The sequence below is a fragment of the Balaenoptera borealis genome, assembly GCF_965194805.1.
Source record: "Balaenoptera borealis genome assembly, chromosome: 12".
In the NCBI taxonomy this organism is placed as follows: Eukaryota; Metazoa; Chordata; class Mammalia; order Artiodactyla; family Balaenopteridae; genus Balaenoptera; species Balaenoptera borealis.
In genome coordinates, this window is record NC_138869.1 from 96019493 (window position 1) to 96041156 (window position 21664).

The following is a 21664-nucleotide window of genomic DNA, read 5'->3' on the forward strand; positions in this document are numbered from 1 at the left end:
AGATCACTTAACCTGTCTGAGTATCAGTTTTCTCACTTCCAATACATGAACTCATTCCTTCTTCTTCATTCACTGACTTAAGACAATTGTATGCAAATATGTTTTGAGCCATGTTCTGTGCTGGCTGCTGGAGCTACACACGTGGATGAGACACAGACTCTATTCTCAAGGACCATGATTTCCTTGAGGAGCAGACAGTTTGGCTGTTGGGGACAGCCAGCCCTATAGGATACCAGGACACAGGGAACTGGGCTATTTCAGCAGAAGAGAGTCCAGTGGAATCTGAGACCACAGGGAACATCTAAGTATATCTTGAAGGCTGGTGCTGTGCCCTGACTTGGGGTGGTGAGGCTGGGTAAGGACAAAGACGTAAAATCATACTCTGAATGCTGACCGGGACCAGGACAGACCCCTGTTACATTCCCATCATGAAGTGGGAGCTCTCTTAGCTAAATGTGAGGTAAGATCCCTTTACTGAAAAGGAGCTCCATCCCTTCCCCCTTCCAACCACCTTTCTACACTCCTATGCTGTTGGGAACTCTTTCTATTCCTGTGCCCACACACTGCCCTTTTGCTCTTGCTTAGGCCGTGGAGGAGGTAGAGGTCAAAGAGATGCTTCCAGGAGTTCCTCAAGGGCCATATCCTGGCACTGGAAAAAGAAGAACCATGGAGTCCCCGCTGGCCAGGCTACCAAAGCCTGGGCAGGGTTTCCATGGACCTTTTGTCCCTCCATAAAGTAAAAGTATTGCTCACCTTGTATCTAGAATACATAAAGAACACTTAAAACTCAATAAGAAGAAAAGTACTCCAATTTAAAAATGGGTAAAATATTTGAATAGATATTTTTTCCAAAGAACATATGCAAATAGCCAACACTGCCTGTAAAGATGCTCAACATCAAGTCATCAGGGAAATGCAAATCAAAACCACGATGAGATGCCCACTAGGTTATCTGTTCTATCTGTAACCACCAGGTTATACATTCACTAGGTGAAGTGAAGATACCCACTAGAATGGCTGCAACCAAAAATACAGATAATAACAAGTGCTGGTAAGGATGTAAAGAAACTGGAACCTTTCTACATTGCTGGTGGGAATGTAAAATGGTGCAACTGCTGTGGAAAAAGGTTGGAAGTTTCTTAAAAAGTTAACCACATATTTACCATGCTGTCCAGCCATTCCACTTGTAGTTACCTACTCAAGAGGAATGAAAGCATATTTCCACACACACAAAGACGTGTACACAAATGTTCATGGCAGCATCGTTCGCAGTAGCCACACACACACACACACACACACACACACACACACACACACAATGGAAACAACCCAAATGTCCATCAACTGATGAATGAATAAACAAAATGTGGTCTATCCATACAGTAGAATACTTTTCATCAATAAAAAGGAATGAAGCACGGACACATGCTACCACATGGACGAACCACAAGAACACTATGCTAAGTGAAAGAACCAGACCAGAAGACCATGTATTGTATGATTCCATTTATATGACTATCTAGAAAAAGCATAGAGACAGAAAGTAGATTAGTGGTTGCCTAGGGCTGGGGAGAAGCATGGAGAGTTACTGCAAATGGCACAAAATTTCTATTTGAAGAGATGGAAATGATCTAAAATAGGATTGTGGTGGCAGTTGCATTATGTACTAATAATTATTGAATTGTGCACTTAAAATGGGCAAATTTTATGGTATGTAAAATTGTACCTTAATAAGTTATGAAAAACAAACAAAAATAAGTACTATTCCTCTTTATAAAGATATGGTTGAAAATCAGTTAAGTCTGAGGGACTTTGCCAGTCTTATCTCCCGACAAAGTCATAGGTGGTAACTAAACTTAACCAGAGGTTGCTCTGAATGGCCGCACCCCTCGCTCCCGGAACCAGCTGTACAGACCCAGACAGGTGACAGAATAGAGCACAGTTCTCACTGCTCTTCTCTCTTCTGTGCATCAGAATCACTGGGGAGAAATGGAGCTTCCTAAATGCAGATTCCCGGACTCCACCCCCAGCAATAATTCAGTGGTTCTGGGTATTCCCAGGAATACACATTTTTAAGAAGCACACTTCAGAGTACAAGGACCCATGCCTTGGGAAACAGTACAATAGAGTTGTACAGGAATGTTACAGGTGCACGTGGGAATGTGTGTGGGGGGTCAGGAAGGGTGGGTATTCACTGAGCCCTGGGAAGTAGGGAGGCTAAACGAAATCTCAGAGGTGGTGTTCAGAAGAAAGGTAAGGAAGGCATTTCTGAGCCCACATCCAGCATGTGCAAAGATATGGAGGCATTACAGCCAGAAAGTACTTATTGAGCATTCACTATGTGCCAGGAGCTACCTAAGAAAGCACAAGGAACAAGGGATTGATGAGTAGTTAGAACGAGTGGTAGATAAAGCTGGGAAGAGACTTGGGAATTCACCGTGAACGTGACACTGGATTGAAGAAGATCGGAGGTATAGACTAGGCAATATCTGAGAAAGGATTAAATGGATTAAATGGGGTTGAGAGGGAAAGGGAGAAGGTAGGATGTCTTAGATGTCTTGCTTCGGGATAGGGTGGTACCAATAAAAATGGAGATAGGGAGTGAAGGCAGCTAATGAAGATGGGAGCTCAGTTCTCGACATCTGAGTTTGAAATGCAGACAGTGATATGAGACGATAGCTGGCAGCTGCAAGTAGGGACCTGAAGCTCTACCTAATAATAATACCTTCTTCAGGATGCTTGGGAAGATTAAAGGAGGTGATGAAGTGAACTTTGTGAATTACAAAGTGATGCCCAGGTATCATTCTTATAATTTATCTCTGAAAGCTCCACAGCATTTATCACTGTGATCTGTACCCAGTGAGTGCTCAACTCGTGAACTGTTACTGCATGTGTTACCACCTCTCCTGTCCCCCAGACACAATGATGGTAACATCTCAAACATTATACTTCTAAGACCATGCCATAGAGCAAATAAACTGCAGAAACACTATTGACTGAAAGCATAAAAGGGGATATCATTTCATATAGTCAGTTGTTTCTCATAACATGACTAGAAATGTTTTACTTTATTAAACTGTCATTTCTGCATTAAGAATGCCATGTCTCTCTGGAATAATGAAGGTACTAGGTTTGCTGAAATTCCTTCTAATCTCAAAATTCTAGCATTCATTGTAGGATTTACATACAACTGAATAACAGATCCAGTAACTCTCTGAGAATCAGTTCTTAAGTGCTGGGCCCATTTTATACCTGGATATTTTCAACAAATGCAAGTGGGATCATTTGATTTCAAATAGCCAGGTGATGAATTTGGCCCAAGAGCTCTCCTTCAACACTTTTTTTTTTTTTAATTATTTATTTATTTATTTATTTATTTATTTATGGCTGTGTTGGGTCTTCGTTTCTGTGCGAGGGCTTTCTCTAGTTGCAGCAAGTGGGGGCCACTCTTCATCGCCGTGCGCGGGCCTCTCTTGTTGCGGAGCACAGGCTCCAGATGCGCAGGCTCAGTAGTTGTGGCGCACGGGCTTAGTTGCTCCATGGCATGTGGGATCTTCCTGGGCCAGGGCTCGAACCCGCGTCCCCCGCATTGGCAGGCAGATTGTCAACCACTGTGCCACCAGGGAAGCTCTTTTTTTTTTTTTTTTTGCTACTCCATGTGTCTCCAGCCTCCTGGGTCTACTTCCATACTTGACTTGGATTTATTACTTGTGACAAAATCAGAGTTTTCAACTAGAGCTGTGGACCACCAAAAGACTAGAAGTTCTTTTTTGCTCTTTGGACCTGGGAGCCCAAAGTAAAGAGGAAAGAGAGAAAAAGGGCAAAGAAGAAAGGAAAGAACTGTGGGGTGTAGGGAAAACGGAGGGGAAAGGGAATAAGGAAGGAGGAGGGGCTACCGGTGACAGTCCAGAAGGAGTAAGCTCACTATCACCTATCTCTAAACTGTGTGCAAAATGCAAGAAGAAACTCCTGGCTCTGAAGAATAAACAACAGCAGGAGGATTGAGGAGGGCAATCAAAACTTGAAAAAGGAACCCATTTGGGAGTGCATTTCTGGGCTTTCTCCTCTTTTCTCTTCAGAGTTGACTTGAGGTTGGAACTGCACAGGGGGTGCAAGCAACAAAACTCCAAGAGAGCCAGAAGACCTGGAAAGGGGGTCTCTATAAGTGGAAGAATGTGAAGGGAAGTCTGGGTTGTTTGTTTTCTTGTTTTTGTTTTTTGTTTTTTTCCATTTTTCTTTTCCAAGAGTGGCTGCAGTCACAGAACTGCATGGTAGAAGAGCAAGCAGCAGCACAGACAGCTAAAATTTCTCCAAGAAAAACCTGGTCTTATTGCCGGAGGAGCAGGGAAAAGGGACCTTTGTGATCCAAAGAGTGTAGGCAGAATCCCTGTCATTTTTCCCTCTTACTTTTCTCTCAGTGCTTTGCTCTGAGAATGGCCCCCGTCTTGGGGAAACCATACTGCAGCAGCGTGAGCAGCTAAAACCTCAAAAGAAACCCAGTCTTTCTGACCAGAAGACCGGGAAAAAAAGGCTCACAGGGGCAGGAGAGTGTGGGAAGAATCCCAGAGAGGAGAGAGCTAAAGAAGGGGGTCCCTTGATGCTGTGCATGAACCAGTGCAAACCCCCAGTCTCGCCCCTGAGCTGTGCATGTGTGGGACAGATTCAAAGGCTTTGAGAACTGAACTACAACGTAAGCTCTGCTCAAGCCCCACTGCTCAAGTCTCATACAAACCCCTAAATAGTGCTTCCATGGGACCCAAGGCACCAGAGCAAAGGCTTTGAAAAATGAACTGCTGTTGGAACCACTGCCCACAGAATGCAAAACAGAACTGGTTTGATTGCCTGGTAAAACAAAAAACTGCACATTTCGAAAGGACCTGATTCTCACAGCATAATACTCAAAATGTCCAGAATTCAATAAAAAATATTTAACATGCAAGAGACCAGGGAAATGTGATCACTCCTCAAAGGAAAAGACAATTAACAGATGCCAACCCCAAGATGACACAGGTGTTGGAATTATCCGATAGATTTATAGGAGCTGTTTTAACTACGCTCCAGGAAATAATGGTAACCACTCTTGAAATGAATGGAAAGATAGAAGTTCTCAGCAGAGACACAGAACCTATGAAAGAGAAACAAGTGAACGTTTTAGAACTGAAAAATACAATAAACAGTAAAAAATGCACGGGATGGGCTCAATAGCAGAACAGCGATGACAAAGGAAAATGTCAATAAAGTTGATGTAGATATTATCCAGTCTAAAGAACAGAGAGAAAAAAGGGTGAACGAAAAAGTGAACAGAGCCTAAAAAGCCTGTGGGACATTAAAAGGTTTAATATTAGTGTCACTGGAATTCCAGGAGAGGACAAAGAGACTGAGGTAGGAAACATACTCGAAGAAAAAATGGCCAAAACTTCCCAAACTTGGTGAAAACTATACATTTACAGATCCAAAGAGTGCTATCTGTCTGGTTATTATACACATAAACATGTAGTGTATTAGTGAGTTGCCTCCAAGGGAAGAACAAGAAAGATGAGTAAAGATATAACTGCCTAAAAAGAAAAAAATAACATGTGATGGGCTATCATTCTCTTTGGAGAGCTGTCACAAGTATTAAGAACTTTAGTTTTTTTTTTTTTAATATATTTATTTCTTTATTTATTTTTGGCTGCATTGGGTCTTCATTGCTGCACGCGGGCTTTCTCTAGTTGTGGCGAGCAGGGGCTACTCTTCCTTGCAGTGCGTGGGCTTACTGCAGTGACTTCTCTTGTTGTGGAGCATGGGATCTAGGTGTGTGGGCTTCAGTAGTTGTGGCACACAGGCTCAGTAGTTGTGGCTCGCGGGCTCTAGAGCATAGGCTCAGTAGTTGTAGCACACAGGCTCAGTAGTTGTGGCTCGCGGGCTCTAGAGCATAGGCTCAGTAGTTGTAGCACACGGGCTTAGCTGCTCTGCAGCATGTGGGATTTTCCTGGACCAGGGCTCGAACCCGTGTCCCCTGCATTGGCAGGCGGATTCTTAACAACTCTGCCACTAGGGAAGCCCCGAATTTTAGTTCTTAAATGTCTTCTCTAAATCTAGTAGAACAAAGAGTCACTGTATCAATCAATGAATTGGTTCATTTATCAACACTAAACTTGCAGAAATGGTTTATCATATCAGACTCTTACTTTTGGTCAGAAAATAGAGGCAGGATGAGCCTCAAAGGGATTTTCAAATTCTTATTTGTATATAACCTAAAAGAAATTTGTAAATTCCTCTTGTACATTTTTAGGTTGACATGTAAAAGCTTTCACCAAAATGTTTATTATTGTGAAGAATGTAATTTCCAGTACTCTGTAAATATTGACATGTATAAGTAAAACTATTTTATCACTTGCTGAAATACATCCATTGAAATTCATCATCATTCATTTTAAAAGAATGCATAAACAGGCTGCTCTCTGACAGTCAAAATTTTTTGCATGATTATATTTCTCCTTTAATTTACATTTCCATTCTTTTTGCCCTATAAGAGTTTATCCTAGTTTTACGTATTTTATGCTTTAATGTCTTTTATTCATTACCCTATCATACTTTTCTGCATCAAAAGCATATATATATTTATTTATTTAAATTCAATGGTAAAAAGAGTGCTCTTCTGATTGTTACCACTGTAACTCTTATTAGAATGAACTTATCAAAATAACACAAATATTACAAATGTTGACAAATACTTAGTAAATGTAGATAAAAAGCATTTTTTATTGGAAACCTCTCTCTTTTGAGCTCTCTTATTTTTCAGTTATCTCATGCATATGTGGATGAGTATACTTATTGCTAGAATGAGTCAAGCTTGAACATCGATTCTCAATTTTTGTTTTTATCAATGTAAATGCTGGAACTGTTCACATAATGAGATGCAAATGGATGAAATTTTGTAATAGAAATGTCATTCAACTTTTTGAACTCCTTGAGTTATATTCTAAACATCATGTGGTGATGAAATATCAAAATCATTTAAATCATCAGTGTAAGAAAAAATTGGGGAACACTGAAATTTAGTGAGTATGCTAACTACGCATCCATCTGAGTTATTTCAGCCTTTTGTTGTCCATGACTAGGCTGTTCTACAACTCTGTAGAGATAAAAGTTAACTTGTAGGGACTTCCCTGGTGGTCCAGTGGTTGGGAATCTGCCTTCCAATGCAGGGGATGTGGGCTCGATCCCTGGTGAGGGAACTAAGATCCCATATGCTGTGGGGCAACTAAGCCTGCGTGCCACAACTACTGAGCCTGCGTGCCACAACTAGTGAGCCCATGTGCCACAACTACAGAGCCCATGTGCTCTGGAGCCCGTGTGCCACAGCTAGAGAGAAGCCGGCATGCCACAATGAAAGATCCTGCATGCCGCAACTAAGACATGACACAGCCAAAAATAAATTAATTAATTTTTAAAAAGTTAACTTGTAGAAAACTGATAGTAAAGCAAGTAATAACTGTCTATAGGCATGCAAATAAAATTTATCCTGTGGAACTTCACTGGACTTCCCTCTCCCACTGTGGAAGAGGCTTGTTTACATCTATCAAGCAAATTTATTTTAGCATTCCCATCAATGGTCTCCTTTCAACTGATTGTAAGACCTTTCTGGCTCTCCCATTTTTTAAGATTTTTTAAAAATGTTAATTTATTTATATGTATGAGAATCATGATTTCATTGTCTTTTAAAATTTACCCTTTAACATCAGTTTACAATTTGATTAGATTGAACTTTCAGTTGGTTATTTTTGTTTGTTTGTTTTGTTTTGTTTTAACGAAGATTTAGAAAACACAATATCTGTAAAAGAAAAGGAGGCGTGAAAGGGAACCTGCGTCTCCGTTACAAACCCACTCTCTAGAAGATCAGTCTTAAGTAAAAAGCACTTATGAAAGATGAAGATTTGTAAATTTATTTTCTTCAAACACTCATGTGCATGGACCTTAGGGAAGTCTTTGCATATAGTAAATGCACCCAGTTTGACGGCTCTCAGCCTTAAGTAAGAAGCATAAAAATGAGCCTCACCCCTAATTCTGTATACGTAGAGACTCATTTGCATTAACAAACTTCTTTAAATTTTAAAGTTTCAGTTACTGAAGAACTTTATTTAGATAATCATCCACCTTCCATTCATAAGAGACACTGAGAAGGAGGAGTCCTAATGAAGAGAGAGGCCATTGGAAGCAGGGTGGAAGGAGAGGGAACAGAGGGTTGTCAGCGGGAATTCTGAACAGTCAGAGGGCACCATGAGAGTACTAAGAAACAAATAAGAAACGAAAACAGAGGGGGGATCAATACTCAAACTTTAAAAATTTTGCCTAAATATTTGTGAACCTGCACTGTACCCCCGAAAATCTCTCGCCACTGCTTCTCTCATGCTAGAATATGATGCCAGGGGAAAGACTTCTGCACTGAGTCTACCTAATGCCAAGCAACTAATTAAATGGACATTTCCGTCAACCTACCCACTATGCCAGATACCTGAGCTTTCTGGCCCTGGACAGAGGTGGGCAGACGCATCCAGCCTCTCCGGGACCGTCCTCCGCTTCAGTACCCCCATCGAGACCACCACACCTCTGTTCTCAGTCTTCCACTCTCCTGCTCTTTAATACCCTTCTTACAAAACAAGAAGTATTTCAGATTAGACTTTTATACTGCAGAATGGCCTTTCAATTTTGAGAAGCTGGGAGCCATCAGGAACTGCAAAGGTTACCTAATTCATCCATTCATCACATAGGTGTAAAATTTTTTAAATTAGGGACTATTACACCTTCTCCTTTTGGCTAAGTGGTCAATGAGAAGCGAGGATTATTAGATGTCTAATTAAGTAGACAGGGCAGATGAAGGTCACATCCGTAATAACCGAAAGTTCTTCTTCTTGTTTTAGACAGCTTCCTATGTCCCTTCCTATATAGGGCTGTATAATGAAAGGGAAATAATATAAATTATTACATAATTTCTCAGTAAAAGAAAATACGTTTTCCATAAGTGGGGAAAGGGTGTACTTTAGAAAAACAAAACAAGATGGAATTCCCCTGGATATAAAAGCTCATGCAAAAGAACAAATACTGCATGATTTCACTTATATGAGGCACCTAGAATAGGCAAATTCATAAAGACAGATAGTAGAATGGAGGTTGCCAGGGGCTGGAGGAATGGGGGAGTGGGGAGTTATCGTTAATGGGAACAGTGTTTCAGTTTGGGATGATGAAAAAGTTCTGGAGATGAATGGTGCTGATGGTTGTACAACTTTGTGAATGTACCTAATACCACTGAATTAATTGTATATGTTAAAATGGTAACTTTTTATGTTATGTATATTTTACCACAGTAAAAAAAAAAACTTTAAAACTCTTTCCCCCTTCCAGGTACAAGTAGAAATCTCCTGAATGAACAGCAAAAGCTCATAGCCTGAATCACGGCAGACCTAGAAAGAGCCCAAGACTAAAACACCACATTTCCAATTGGCTTATTTTTACCAGGATAACCAAACTAAATCATGTTAGAAACACTAGACCAGGGACTTCCCTGGTGGTCCAGTGGTAAAGAATCCACCTTACAATGCAGGGGACACGGGTTTGATCCCTGGTCAGGGAACTAAGATCCCACATGCCATGGGGCAACTAAGCCTGTGTGCCACAATGACTGAGCTCGTGTGCCTCACCTAGAGAGCCCGTGTGCCGCAAACTACAGAGCCCACACGCTCTGGAACCCGCACGCCATAACTACAGAGCCCAGGCACCCTGGAGCCCGCGCCACAACTAGAGAAGAGAAAACCCGCATGCCACAACTAGAGAAAAGCCCACATGCTGCAACGAAAGATCCTGCATGCCTCAGTGAAGATCCCGCGTGCCTGCAACTAAGATCCAAAGCAGCCAAAAATAAATAAAATAATAAATAAATCTTTTTTTTTAAAAAAAGAAAAGAAACACTAGATCACCCAGTACTATACACATACAAAGAAAAATGTTAGTGAAATTTAGTAACCACTTATGTACCTTGCTTAAGGTAATATCCCTTGGATTTAATAAAGTTGTCCTCTGTCCTATCCTAAATCCAGGTGACATAAGAGGATGAAGATGCCTGTAAGTGACTGGGTTAAGTGAGCCTGCTGTGAAATTCAGTTGTAAAATTTTAGAATAGTATTTTTCCACACCTCTGAGGACATGAGAAAATAGATAGTACAACTAGAATTTAAATGGGATGAGAAGTCAGGATATCAGTTCTAATCAATTGGTGGTTTGGGGGGAATGAATAAGCTGGGGATATACCATTAATGTATAAGTCAGAAGGAGAATCAACTTTTTTTTGGTCATTAAAATACATGGCATATTCACATTCACACAGAAGAACTTGCACATGTTTCAAGACACATGGGAAAAAAAGTCTCCAAAGCAGCAAAACATGGGAACCAACCCTAATGCTCAACAGTAAGAGAATGGATAAATAAATTGTGGAATATTTGCCAACAAATAATATATAGTTACATACAACAATATGGATAATTCTTTAAAACTTAATTTTGAGTTTTTTAAAAGTGAGGTTATATATATACCCTTTTTATAAATCAAAAAAACAAGCAAAGGTAAACAAAATTATGTAGGAATACTTACATATGTCATAAAACTATTTTACAATAAAATCGGGTAATGGTTAACACAAAATCCAGGGTTGAGAGGGGCACAAGGAATGGCATAGGAGAAAGGCATAAAGAAAGATACAACAGTATAGGTAACAATCTAGTTCTTTTTTTCTAGCCTTCTGTTTATTTTCTTAAGCAGCTTTATTGAGATACAACTCACATATGATACAATTCACCCACTTGAAGTATACAATATGATGTTCAAAACCATCACCAGTTAATTTTAGTACATTTTATCAGCTCAAAAAGAAACCCTATACCCTTTAACTCTCATCCCCCCCTCACATCAACCCCCATCCCTAAGAAACCACTAATCTACTTTGTTTCTATTCATTGCCCTGGTCTGAATATTTTCATATGAACAGAAAATCATACAGTGTGTGGTCTTTCGTGGCTAACTTCTTTTACTTAGAATAATGTTTTCAAGGTGCATACTTGTTGTAGCATGTATCAGTATTTCATTCTTTTTATGGCCAAATAATATCCCATTGTATGGATATACCATATTATATTTATCCATTCATCAGTTGATGGACACTTGGGTTGTTTCTACCTTTTGGTTGTTATGAATGTTGTCGGTATAAACATATGTGTATAGTTTTTGTGTGGACATATGCTTTCATTTCTCTTGGATATATATACTTAGAGTGAAACTGCTGTATCATATGGTAACTCTGTTTAACTTCTGAGGAACTGCCAAATTGTTTTCCAAAGCAGCTGCACCAGATGATATTCCCACCAGCAACGTATAAGGGTTCCAGTTCCTTCACATCGTCACCAACACTTATTAACTGACTTTTTGATTCTAGCCATCCTAGTGGGTGTGAAGTGGTATCTCACTGTAGTTTTGATATGCATTTCTCTGATGAATATTGAATGTCTTTTCATATGCTTTTTGGCCATTTGTATATCTTCTTGGGAGAAATGGCCATTCAGATATCTTGACCATTTTTATATTGGGTTATTTATCTTTTTATTGTTGAGTTGTAAGAACTCTTCATATATTTTGGATACAAGTTCCTTACCAGATATAGGATTTTTAAATATTTTCTCCCATTCTGTGGGTTACCTTTTCACAATTATCTAGTTCTTACGCCCTAGTTTTTAAAGCTGTGACAGGGTTACAGGTGGTCACTGAATATGTTTATAGCTTACATAAACTTAGCAAATTATTCTTATGCATATTACATAATTAATGAATTAAAAATAAAACCTCATGCATAAAGATGTCTGTTAGGAAATATTTAACACAAAACAAAATGCTGTAATGCCCCAAATAAGTTAATGCTACTCTTGAAGGCATTAACTTAATGCCTGGGTATGACTTAGGCACCTGGAGAATCTGGCCCATTAATCCTTTCAAAAGGTTCCTCTCCAAACTCTACCACATGGTGTGGGGGGGGGGGGTGTAGCAAACTACTAACAACAGGACAAACCTGCCCCCTCTCCCCTCCTGTTTTTGTGTCTCCCCCTCCTCTCCCAAGCTAAAAATGAATTTTACATTTTTTAATGCCTGAAAAAAAAGAAGACTACTTCATTACTGGTGAAAATTATACGAACTTCAAATTTCAGTGTCCATGAATAAAGTGAAATATAGCCACACCATTCCTTTAGGTATTGTCTATGGCTGCTTTTAAGCTACAACAGCACAGATGAGAAGTTCCTAAAGAGACCACATAGCCAAGAAAACCTACAAGTCTACTATCCAGCCTTTTACTCAAAAAGTTTGCCAAACCTTACACTATATCAACATGTTAAATTACTTCTCACTTCTACAATGAGTAGCAAAAAACCTATTTCCTACTAGCCAAGACCACCTTGACAGTCACCCTCTTGATTTCTCAGTCAATTTTTTCTCTTTAATAAATATTTATACAGTACTTCGATTCTAATTTTATTAAGGATTTTTACATTTGGGGATCATAGAGTAGTCTTTCCTTGTAAAATAATGTGGTATCTTCAAAAAGTCATGATCCAGCCACACTCAAACTATTGGGTTAATCATTTTAACAAACTTTTATTGCCTGCTCATCACATGCTGTGAGTCAAATACTTCTTGGTGCAGTAAAAACTACCCAAAACCCCATCCTTGCCCTCAAGAGGCTTACAGTCTAATTATACTCTAGTAACTATAAGAACAATTTCCCCAAAGATCACTCCACAGTTGAATCTTACATTAAGTGGTCTTAGATATTTTACCAAGAATTCTAAGCTATGTTCCTTAAATAAAAAAGAAGTCTTATATAAGCAGTAAAGAAATAGTACTCCACAAACAATTCTGGTAAACTTTGGTTGTTTAAGTCCTATAACTTCTGCATTCCCATGACTATATAATCAAAGCTTCTTGATCTTTTTTGCTGTGTTCATCTCCGCTTTGGCTGTTTGGACCTAATCCTAGTTCAATATACTTAATGTAGTCACCCATATTCACTCATTTTAGAGAACGCAACAATTCAAATATCGCTGAAACTTCCAAGCCTATCTGTGATGCCGGATACCACTCTGAGGGCAATGAAGGCAAGGCCGTTTGCATATGTGATTATTAGTCCCCAAAGTGATGACAACGAGGCTACTTCCACAAACAACCCTCTACCCAAAGGAGACAGAGACCCAGCTGGGAGGTGACCTCTTCGGAGCTGTCCCTCATTGCCTCAGTGGCCTTCGCATTTTTTTAAAGTGACTCATGGCCTCAAGTCGGGTTCTGCAGAGAAGCCAGGTCCGTTCCTTTCCAGCACTTCCTGGCTAGGGTCAAATTCAGTCCAATGACAGCCCTCCCCCCCACGACCCTGCACCCATCTGAGGCTCAGAGCCAAACTGGCGAGAAGCCCCAAAGTTAGACCAGCCTGGAGCGTGGCCGCAAGGCCTTGGCCATCCTTCCAGCCCCAAGCCCGCTCCGCGCCCGCACCGCCCTCCGGGCAGGCCAGCGAGCGCCGGGGCAGGCGGCGGGGGCAGGGAGCGCCGCTGCGCTGACCCAGATGGGGCGCCCGCACGCCCGCGCCCGGGTCCCCGGCACCCAGGCCCCGCGTTCGCCCGCGTCCCCGGCATCCTGGCCCCTCAGGCACCAGCCCGGTCTTTATTCCTCGCGCGCCGCCCGCCCCGGCCCCTCTGCACCCCACCCATTGAGCGCAACTTCCTAGCGCGGCCGAGGAGCGCCCCCCGCACCTGCCCGCCGGCCCCTCCCGGCCCGGCTGCTCCGGATTACCTGCTTGGGGGTCCTGCGGTCTGGTGCTGGGCGATGCCGATCCGTTGCTCGGCCCCTCGCGCCCTCCTCCCGCCTGCCCTCCTCCCCTCCTCCTCCCCCCTGAGTAGGAGTCGGTGTCAGTCACGCCGCTCCTGGGGAGAGTGGACGGCGGCTTCCGGGAGCTCCAAATACAGACAAGCCGAGGGGGAGAGGGAGGGAGAGGGAGGAAGGGAGGAGAGCCAAGCTCCGCGGGTGGGGAGTGGAAATAAAGGGGAGCGGAGAGGAGAGGGGGATGGAGGAAAGGAGGGGCAGATGGGCCGTGGGAGAAAAGAGAGGGAGATGAGGAAGGCAGAGGGCGGCAGGCTCTGAAAGAAATGAATTCGCTGCATCAGGCAGCATTGCAAAGAAGTCTGGAAAGATCCGGGAGGCTCCTGGCTGAAGGAGCCACAAGACTGGATCTTCAAACACTTGTGCAGAGAAATGATGGGTCCTTGAGAAGCAAGAGCCGGGCCTGTGTGTTCCCCAACCCCCGCATAGGGATAAAGGTCCCGGCTGGAGAGGGAGGTGGGCAAGCAACACTTTAGCTAGACATCAAGTTGAGATGCACTCATATTTTGTAACGACATTTTTAAAATGTATTTTTAAATGCATTTTACATACAACATCTTTTTTAAAAATTGCCTGATTGTTTAAAAATAAATGTACCCTAAACCAATTAATTTACTTGTATTGTGTGTATTTGTGGCCATTCCTATTTATATGTTGATTGTAATTACAAAATTGGAGATTTTTACTTTTTTGTTAACACAGTTAGAAGGAAAACATTGATTTTCAATTTTCATTAGTTTATTTCCATCTGAAAAAGTAGACTTGAAGCTCTTCATTGAATGAATGCTAGGAAAATAATTACAGAGAAGAGAGAAGGAGGGGTGTAATCGATACTTCTTAAAGCAATATTTCCAAACAAACACTAGGATGAGTATCTAAAAAGCCAATATTCTCTGTCAGTGTTTAAATTGCATGTAATTTGGTTCTGTGCATTACAAGGCTTATTCTGACCCCATAGGTCACAATTTAAATGAAGGTTTTTCCTATCACACATTGTTCTTGTCCAACAGTGGTGATGAGGAGTGCCTCTTTGCTCCCCTTTGTCTGGAAAAAGGGGAAACAAAATGACATTGCTTATGTCACTGATAACGTTGCTAAATGAATGCATACACTGCAAATATCCAGGGCCAGTGCTGTCCCTATCATGCACATGCCTTGCATTTGGTAGGTAATTAATACATTTATACTGAAGAATGAATGAATGAAATTATATATATACATTTATGTTCCAGGGATGCAAAAAATAATATATCCTTAAGAACCAATTTTTACAGGTTCAAAGGAAACTTCCAAGCATCCAGTCTAACATGACTTATTTTTCTCTAGCATTAACTTCAGCAATCATTAATAGAGCATTTCTTTCAGCTAAGTATATTTTGCACTGGAGTATAAAGCATTATGGAGTATAAAGGTGAATGAGGCACAAAGCCTCCCCTTAGGTTTATAAGATAGCAAGAAGATGAAGAGAGTATAAAAATAACTACAGTGTAAGAAAGACTATAACACATGTCCTAAGAGAAATATGAACAAAGTTTGTGGATGTGCAGAAGAGGGAGGTTGCTCCTAGTGCTGGGGACCAGAGAATGCATCCTGGTGGAAGTAAGAGTTGAGTCTTCAAGCAGAAATGACAATAAGAATGGGCAGTGGGGGAAGGGCACTCAAGATGAAAGGACAGCAGGATAAAGATGGAGAGGTGATAAAGGATGGGACATGCATGAAGGACAGTGGGTGAGCTTTGCTGGAATGGAGAGCTGTGGGACCCAGATCTGGGAAGAAAGGATAGGTCTCAGCAGATGGAGGCCTTCAGTCTTAGCCTAAGTTGTTTGAACCCTAAGGGGCAGGCACTGGGGGATTGTTGACAGTTTTGGAGCAGAATCATGATAACAACAGTTAATTTGGTGATGTTGTCTAGGATTGGAAAAAGATAGGAGACAGGGAAATTCTCTAAGAAATAATTCACTAGTTTGGAGGGGAAAGTAATGAGTCTTAAGCCAGTGCCTGAATTCTTCCCTTAACTAATTCCATCTCACACAGCATCCATCTGCTATGTGACGGATGCCCAATGGGGCCACCCCCCAGTGAACTCTTCTTTCTCACAACTCTCTAACATCTATTGTCCATATTTTCCAACTAGACCTGAAAGTTCCAAGAAAGCAAAGATAATGTCTGTTTAAAGGTTCAAGGCTATTTTCCGGAGGCTGACACAGAGAAAAGTCATTGAGTACATATTTATTGATACATTTTTCTTTTACAGGATTAGTTCTGAAGGCGGTGGAGTTGGAAAGAAGAGGACAGACACTGGGCTCTTCTCAATCTTTTCAGACCTTGAGATTCCCACCCAAACCCTTGCCTTTCTCCTTAAAAGACGATCTCATTATCTGCTGTACAAGGAGGCTGGTGCCATGTTAACTTCTATACCTTTTCCTTACACCTAATTTGAACTAATGTCCCCTTCGTTGCCAAAGCTAACAATATTCTTGTCTTATTCCACCTTGGTCCTCTACATTGCATCTGAGACTCCTCCTCCCCACTGATTTTGTCCCTCTGGATAACATTCCAGTTGCCACCAGCCAGGCTGTACCAGAAAGCTGGTAACACAGTAGACACATGGGGGAGAGGGGGGCCCATCTTTGGAATGGTTGTGCTGTTCTGCCTTTCTTTATACAGTGTAAAACTTTTAAATTGACAATTTTACATGAAGGGGCTTTGCTAGGATCTCAACACAGAGTAGGTGACTCAGGACCTTGAAATTCACAGTCTATAAAGCTTCTACAAGAATCAAGTGAAATCCAGACTTCCACGATCCTCTCCCAGAATCTGCTCCTGAGGTTCAAGCACACCTGTGGAGCAGTCGGACATGCAGGAGGCTAACCATCTCTGAGCTGGCTTGGTGAAGAATTCTCCCCCAAAGGGATGTATTGGATGGAAACAAACGAACCCAAATATACCCTCTTCCTAAGCAGTGTTCATGCTTCTCAAAGAGGTGCAAGGAGAGAGAATGGGTCCCCGGATTCTAAGTTGTGCCCTAAATGAAGTTATGCTAGGGCCCCCGGTCTCTGTGAAGCCTATTCCACCCTCATGACTGCTGAGATACTGAGACCAGATTATAGTCCCCTTGCTATTTTACCTGAATCCCCTTTCACCTTTTCCAGTAAGAGACCATACCAGCAACAGCCAATGAACACAGTGTCCTTTTTTGGGAGTTTTTCCCAGCCAATGAGGAGGAAAGGAGAATGATGACATGCCTCCACAAACATGCCTTCTCAGGAGTTAAAGTTTTGAAGAACACGTTACCAATGTCCCATGAGAGCTGGCATTTCATTTCAATAACTCCCAAGTGGAAAGTTATCAGTGGTAATTTTACCAGCAGTTGATACACACATTGTGGGTGCTGAGAATGCCATACTCTCAGCAAACAGAGCCTAATAATCATAGATAAAACTTACTGAGCACTTACCACGTGAATGAGTCCTTTACATTCTTTCTTCTTAAAGAGGGAACCGGGGTAGCTCAGCTCTTGCCTCCTGACCCTCTTCCTCTTCATTGGAAGCTTGTGCTCGAGAAGTCAAAGACTCTAAAAACAAATTTAAAATATTCCAAACTTTTGCCATGTGAAGGTCCTTAGTAAAGATTTCTATCTGATTTACTTTCGTATGTCCTGACCCAGCATCTATAAGAGAGAGGATTCTTTGATGGCTACACTATGTGGTCTGATTTTCCCTGATATGGAGGAATTATACTGAGCTTTCACTGGATGGAACAGCTACAAAGTATGGCAGAGCTGGCCACATCATATAACCTTTGCAACACCACCTCCATTGCCCACTTCTCCTCCACCACCGCACATGGCCCCAGCCTCCTTTGGCTACACCTTGTTCTTGGTTACATAGTTCTGGCACATGGAAACAAATTGGAGGTAGCAGCACACAGCCCTCTTTTTCCCAAGGTGAGGATTCTCAGTCATTATTTTGATAATTCTGTCCACCCACAAATGGGGGTGGGGGTGGGAAAGATGAGCACAGAAGGTGAGTGGATGAACCGTAAAGGGAAGAAAGCAAAGGTGAGCAATGCCAGTTTCCCTAGCACTGCAGACACTAAAAATGACACTTTTTATTTGTTCAGTGAATTCTTAACCTGAGATCCCTAGACAGGCTTCAGGAGTCTGTGAGCTCCATGAATCGTGTGTTATGTTTTAGGTTTTGTGCCTTTATCTGAGATGATCCACAGCTTTTATCATATTTTTTCAGAGTCATCTATGTCGAAATATTGACCGAGATATCAATGATTTTATGGAAATGCAAAACAGAGAACTGGTTCCTTCCTGCTTTTTCTTTCCAAGTCCCTCCGCAAAGACAGAATCTCAGGCTCAGGTGAACAGAGGCTTTGGTTCTTCAGAACAGAGGCGCGTGTGATCAGCCTTGCTAAACAGAATTATCCAGGCAGATCATGTTTTGTATGTTCAATCTTTTGGGAATATCTTCTCTTTTTAAAGGGCATCTTGTGATGGTCATACTTTAACTCAAAGGGATAATTCACTAATCCCAGGCACCGAGGGGGGGATGGGGTAAGGTTCAGAGGCATTTGAGAAGATGACGAGCTAGTGGACACCACTCAGGCCACCGGGCATGTCTCTAATAATCCACTTTGTGGATAAGACTGTCCCTGCATGAAAATTTTATGTCATTAGAAACAGATAAGACTGCTGGTCTTAAAACTAAGGATTCTTTTTATATTCCACTGATTTGTTTGAGCTATACCTAAATACTCAGTCCACATTCATTTCTTCTGTCATTGAATCCCTTGGAATTTGAATAAATTTACTGTTTATTCATTAAAATATCAATATAAAGAAATTACTCTCTTAAATTTTTTCCCCCGTTTTCTGTTTTCCAAGTCTCCCCTATCTATATTTAAATGCCTCAAGGCAGGACCATACATAGTTCAAATTTACTTTATATCATTATGTAATGCTAAAGAAAGTGCTGCCCATAGTCTTTTTTTTTTTATTCAAACAGAAAGTCACAAAAATTATTATCATCCTCATCAGTTCACTCAGTCCCATGTAATTAATTTTTTTTTTCATCTTGATCTTTTGTTAGCACTTTTATGAATTCATCAGTTTCCATAGTCTCTTCCTCTTGGCATATGTTGACAAAGAGCCTCCATTCACCTGTTGGCCAGGTGCCCTTGTGCCGGGGACACCTGCCCAGCTGTACACAGTGGCCCTAACCAAGGAGAACATGACATACAATCAATGGTCAGTAAGTAGTTTCCATTGGTTTGCTTACTGAAACAAATCCAGATTTAAAGTCAGAGCTCAGAGAAAGAGACAAGTGTGTCTGAAATAGTATAGAAAATAAAACCATTGCCCATGGTGTTTAATATATACTTTTAAAATTCTAATTATTGGGAAGAAATAAGATGACTCTGAAAACAAAATTAATATGAGAAGTAATGGGATTAATATAATTAGTTAAAATTAACCAATAATTGCAATAATCAGCCATATTAATAAAAACAGAATTAATAACAGCCACATTCAAAGTTTGGAGACAGTCTAAGGGAGAAGGATTACCCAAGAGAATTTAAGAGATCTAGTGGTATCATTATGAATCCAGAAAGAGTATAGAGAAAGGGGCCAACACGGTATTTAATACTTCTGAGTGTAAAGAAGGCTTGAGAAGGTGAGTTGCCTGAGACCAATGGTTAGACAAGGGTTTATTAGTAATAAGGCAAACTTATTTATTTTTCATTTGAATGGAGTATCTTAAAACTAATGAAAATAGGGAATTCCCTGGCGGTCCAGTGGTTAAAATTCGGTGCTTTCACTGCTGTGGGCCCAGGCTTGATCCCTGCTCGGGGATCTAAGATCCCACAAGCTGCGCAGTGCGGGCAAAACAAACAAACAAACAACAATGACAATATAGAACAAAAATAATCATATCATCCTAACATGACACACTAGTATTTGTATGTTCTTTCATTTCTTTTCATGTTTTCTATGTGATATACTTTGTCGCTGTAAGTTAAAAGCGAAGTCAAAATGTATAGCTAAACTAGAGAATTAGATTTCAGTTTAAAAACTAAGATTATGTTTATTAAGGGGAACACATTTGCCTCTCTCATTTGATCACGGCAAAAGTAATGCTTATATAGTATTGCTGTAAGAGGAAACAGCTAACGATGGGGAAGAAGGAAAGACTGAAGGATGTGGAGAAGTCTACCTAGAACTTAGCCAGAATCAACAACCTTCTTTTAAGTGATGGAAATGCCACAATATCCATCCACCACCCAGCTGGCACACAGAAGGCTCTCAACTGATATTGGTTGAACTGAATGTGTGACACATAACGTTCAGTTAGAGAACAACCTAGAAAATATGCATTGTCTAGAAGAAACTTTCATTGTTCAAAATAATTTTAAACAGTAAATATAACAATCAGTGGTCTATTATGAATTTAATGTTGTACATATGTATTATATACTTAGCATGTATTAAATACAGAGTATGTTTAATACATATGAAATAAAAAGTGGGTTGACCTGCAATTTCATGGAATCAATAAGACAGCAAGTGGAAAATTCCAAAACAATAACTCCGTCTAATCAGGTATATTCCTAGTCAGGGCACCTAAAAACATTTTACAATGGACAGCTCCAGTTATCCAAGTTTCTGCCTGTTTTAGGTCAAGAGTCATCAACAAAACAGGAAGGATTAACTTCAAATAATTTTCCTGGCTAGATCTCACACTTGGAAAATAGTATTCTATTGAGTTTTGTGGATTCCTCCGTTTTTTGGAAACAACACAATCCAGATTAAGTATTTTGTAATGATCCAAAAACAGAAAAGAAAAGAAAAGAAAAAGAGGCTGATTTAAAACCTTGATCCTTCTTTATGACACCTCAAGAGTTTTGTTGATGTGATCCAGTTGCTTCTCAGCAAATGTAAGGGGTAGACTCAGGAGTTATTTAGGTGCCTGATCTACATGAAAGGAAGATCTATGAGCCTTCTTACCAATTCTGGTCAGAGAAGCCAGCATTTGTCTCCTCCTTCTCTCCCACACACTTCCCACCCTAGATTATCTCCACCATCTTGTGACCAAAGGAGAAAATAACTCCCCAGCTGTCAGTGGCTTTCTCAGCTGCCAACACAAGAACTTGATCATACAGAGGGAAACTCCTGATTTAAGGAAAGAGAGTCAACATGCACACTTTTGCTTATATCATCCGGGCTTCTGGTGGTGGTCACGGGGTGTACCTCTGCCTGCATCCACCAGTGCTCCCTGAAGCTACAGTAAAGACTCAGCTTTTTGTTGTTGCTATTATTCTTTTAGCTTTTGCATAACTGGCCTTTTGAATATCTCACATGGACCACTGGCCACCAGGTTTTATATGATATAGAGAGAATATAACTTTGTTCACTTTCTGCCATTTTAGAAATTCTCTGGGTCCTGTTGAACCTGTTAATAGTGAACAGTGGACCAGTGGGGGGAGGAAGGGAGGAGGCTCTGACTGAGGAGCTGCAGCCTTGCTCAGTGTTGGCTCTTGGTCCATGCTTCTACTTTTCAAGAATCAATAGGGTTGGAAGCTGGAGACACTGGAGGTGTGTGAGAAAGGACAGGGGAGAGGAGAAAGGAGAGGAGAAAGGCGAAGATACTCGCAGACCCATCTGGCAGCGCATGCGTGGAGGGAGGCCTGGAGGAGGCGGCAGGAAAGG

General features: G+C 41.1%; 1 protein-coding gene across 1 annotated transcript in view; it reads right to left on the reverse strand.

Annotated features, from left to right (window-relative positions):
• The window catches only part of CAP2 (cyclase associated actin cytoskeleton regulatory protein 2), a 137386-nt gene extending 123369 nt beyond the window's left edge, over window positions 1-14017 (reverse strand). The window contains exon 1 of the mRNA XM_082345425.1: window positions 13861-14017. The gene's annotated coding sequence lies outside the window, so the exon portion shown is untranslated. The remainder of the gene's footprint in view (window positions 1-13860) is intronic.
• Window positions 14018-21664: the final 7647 nt, after the last annotated feature.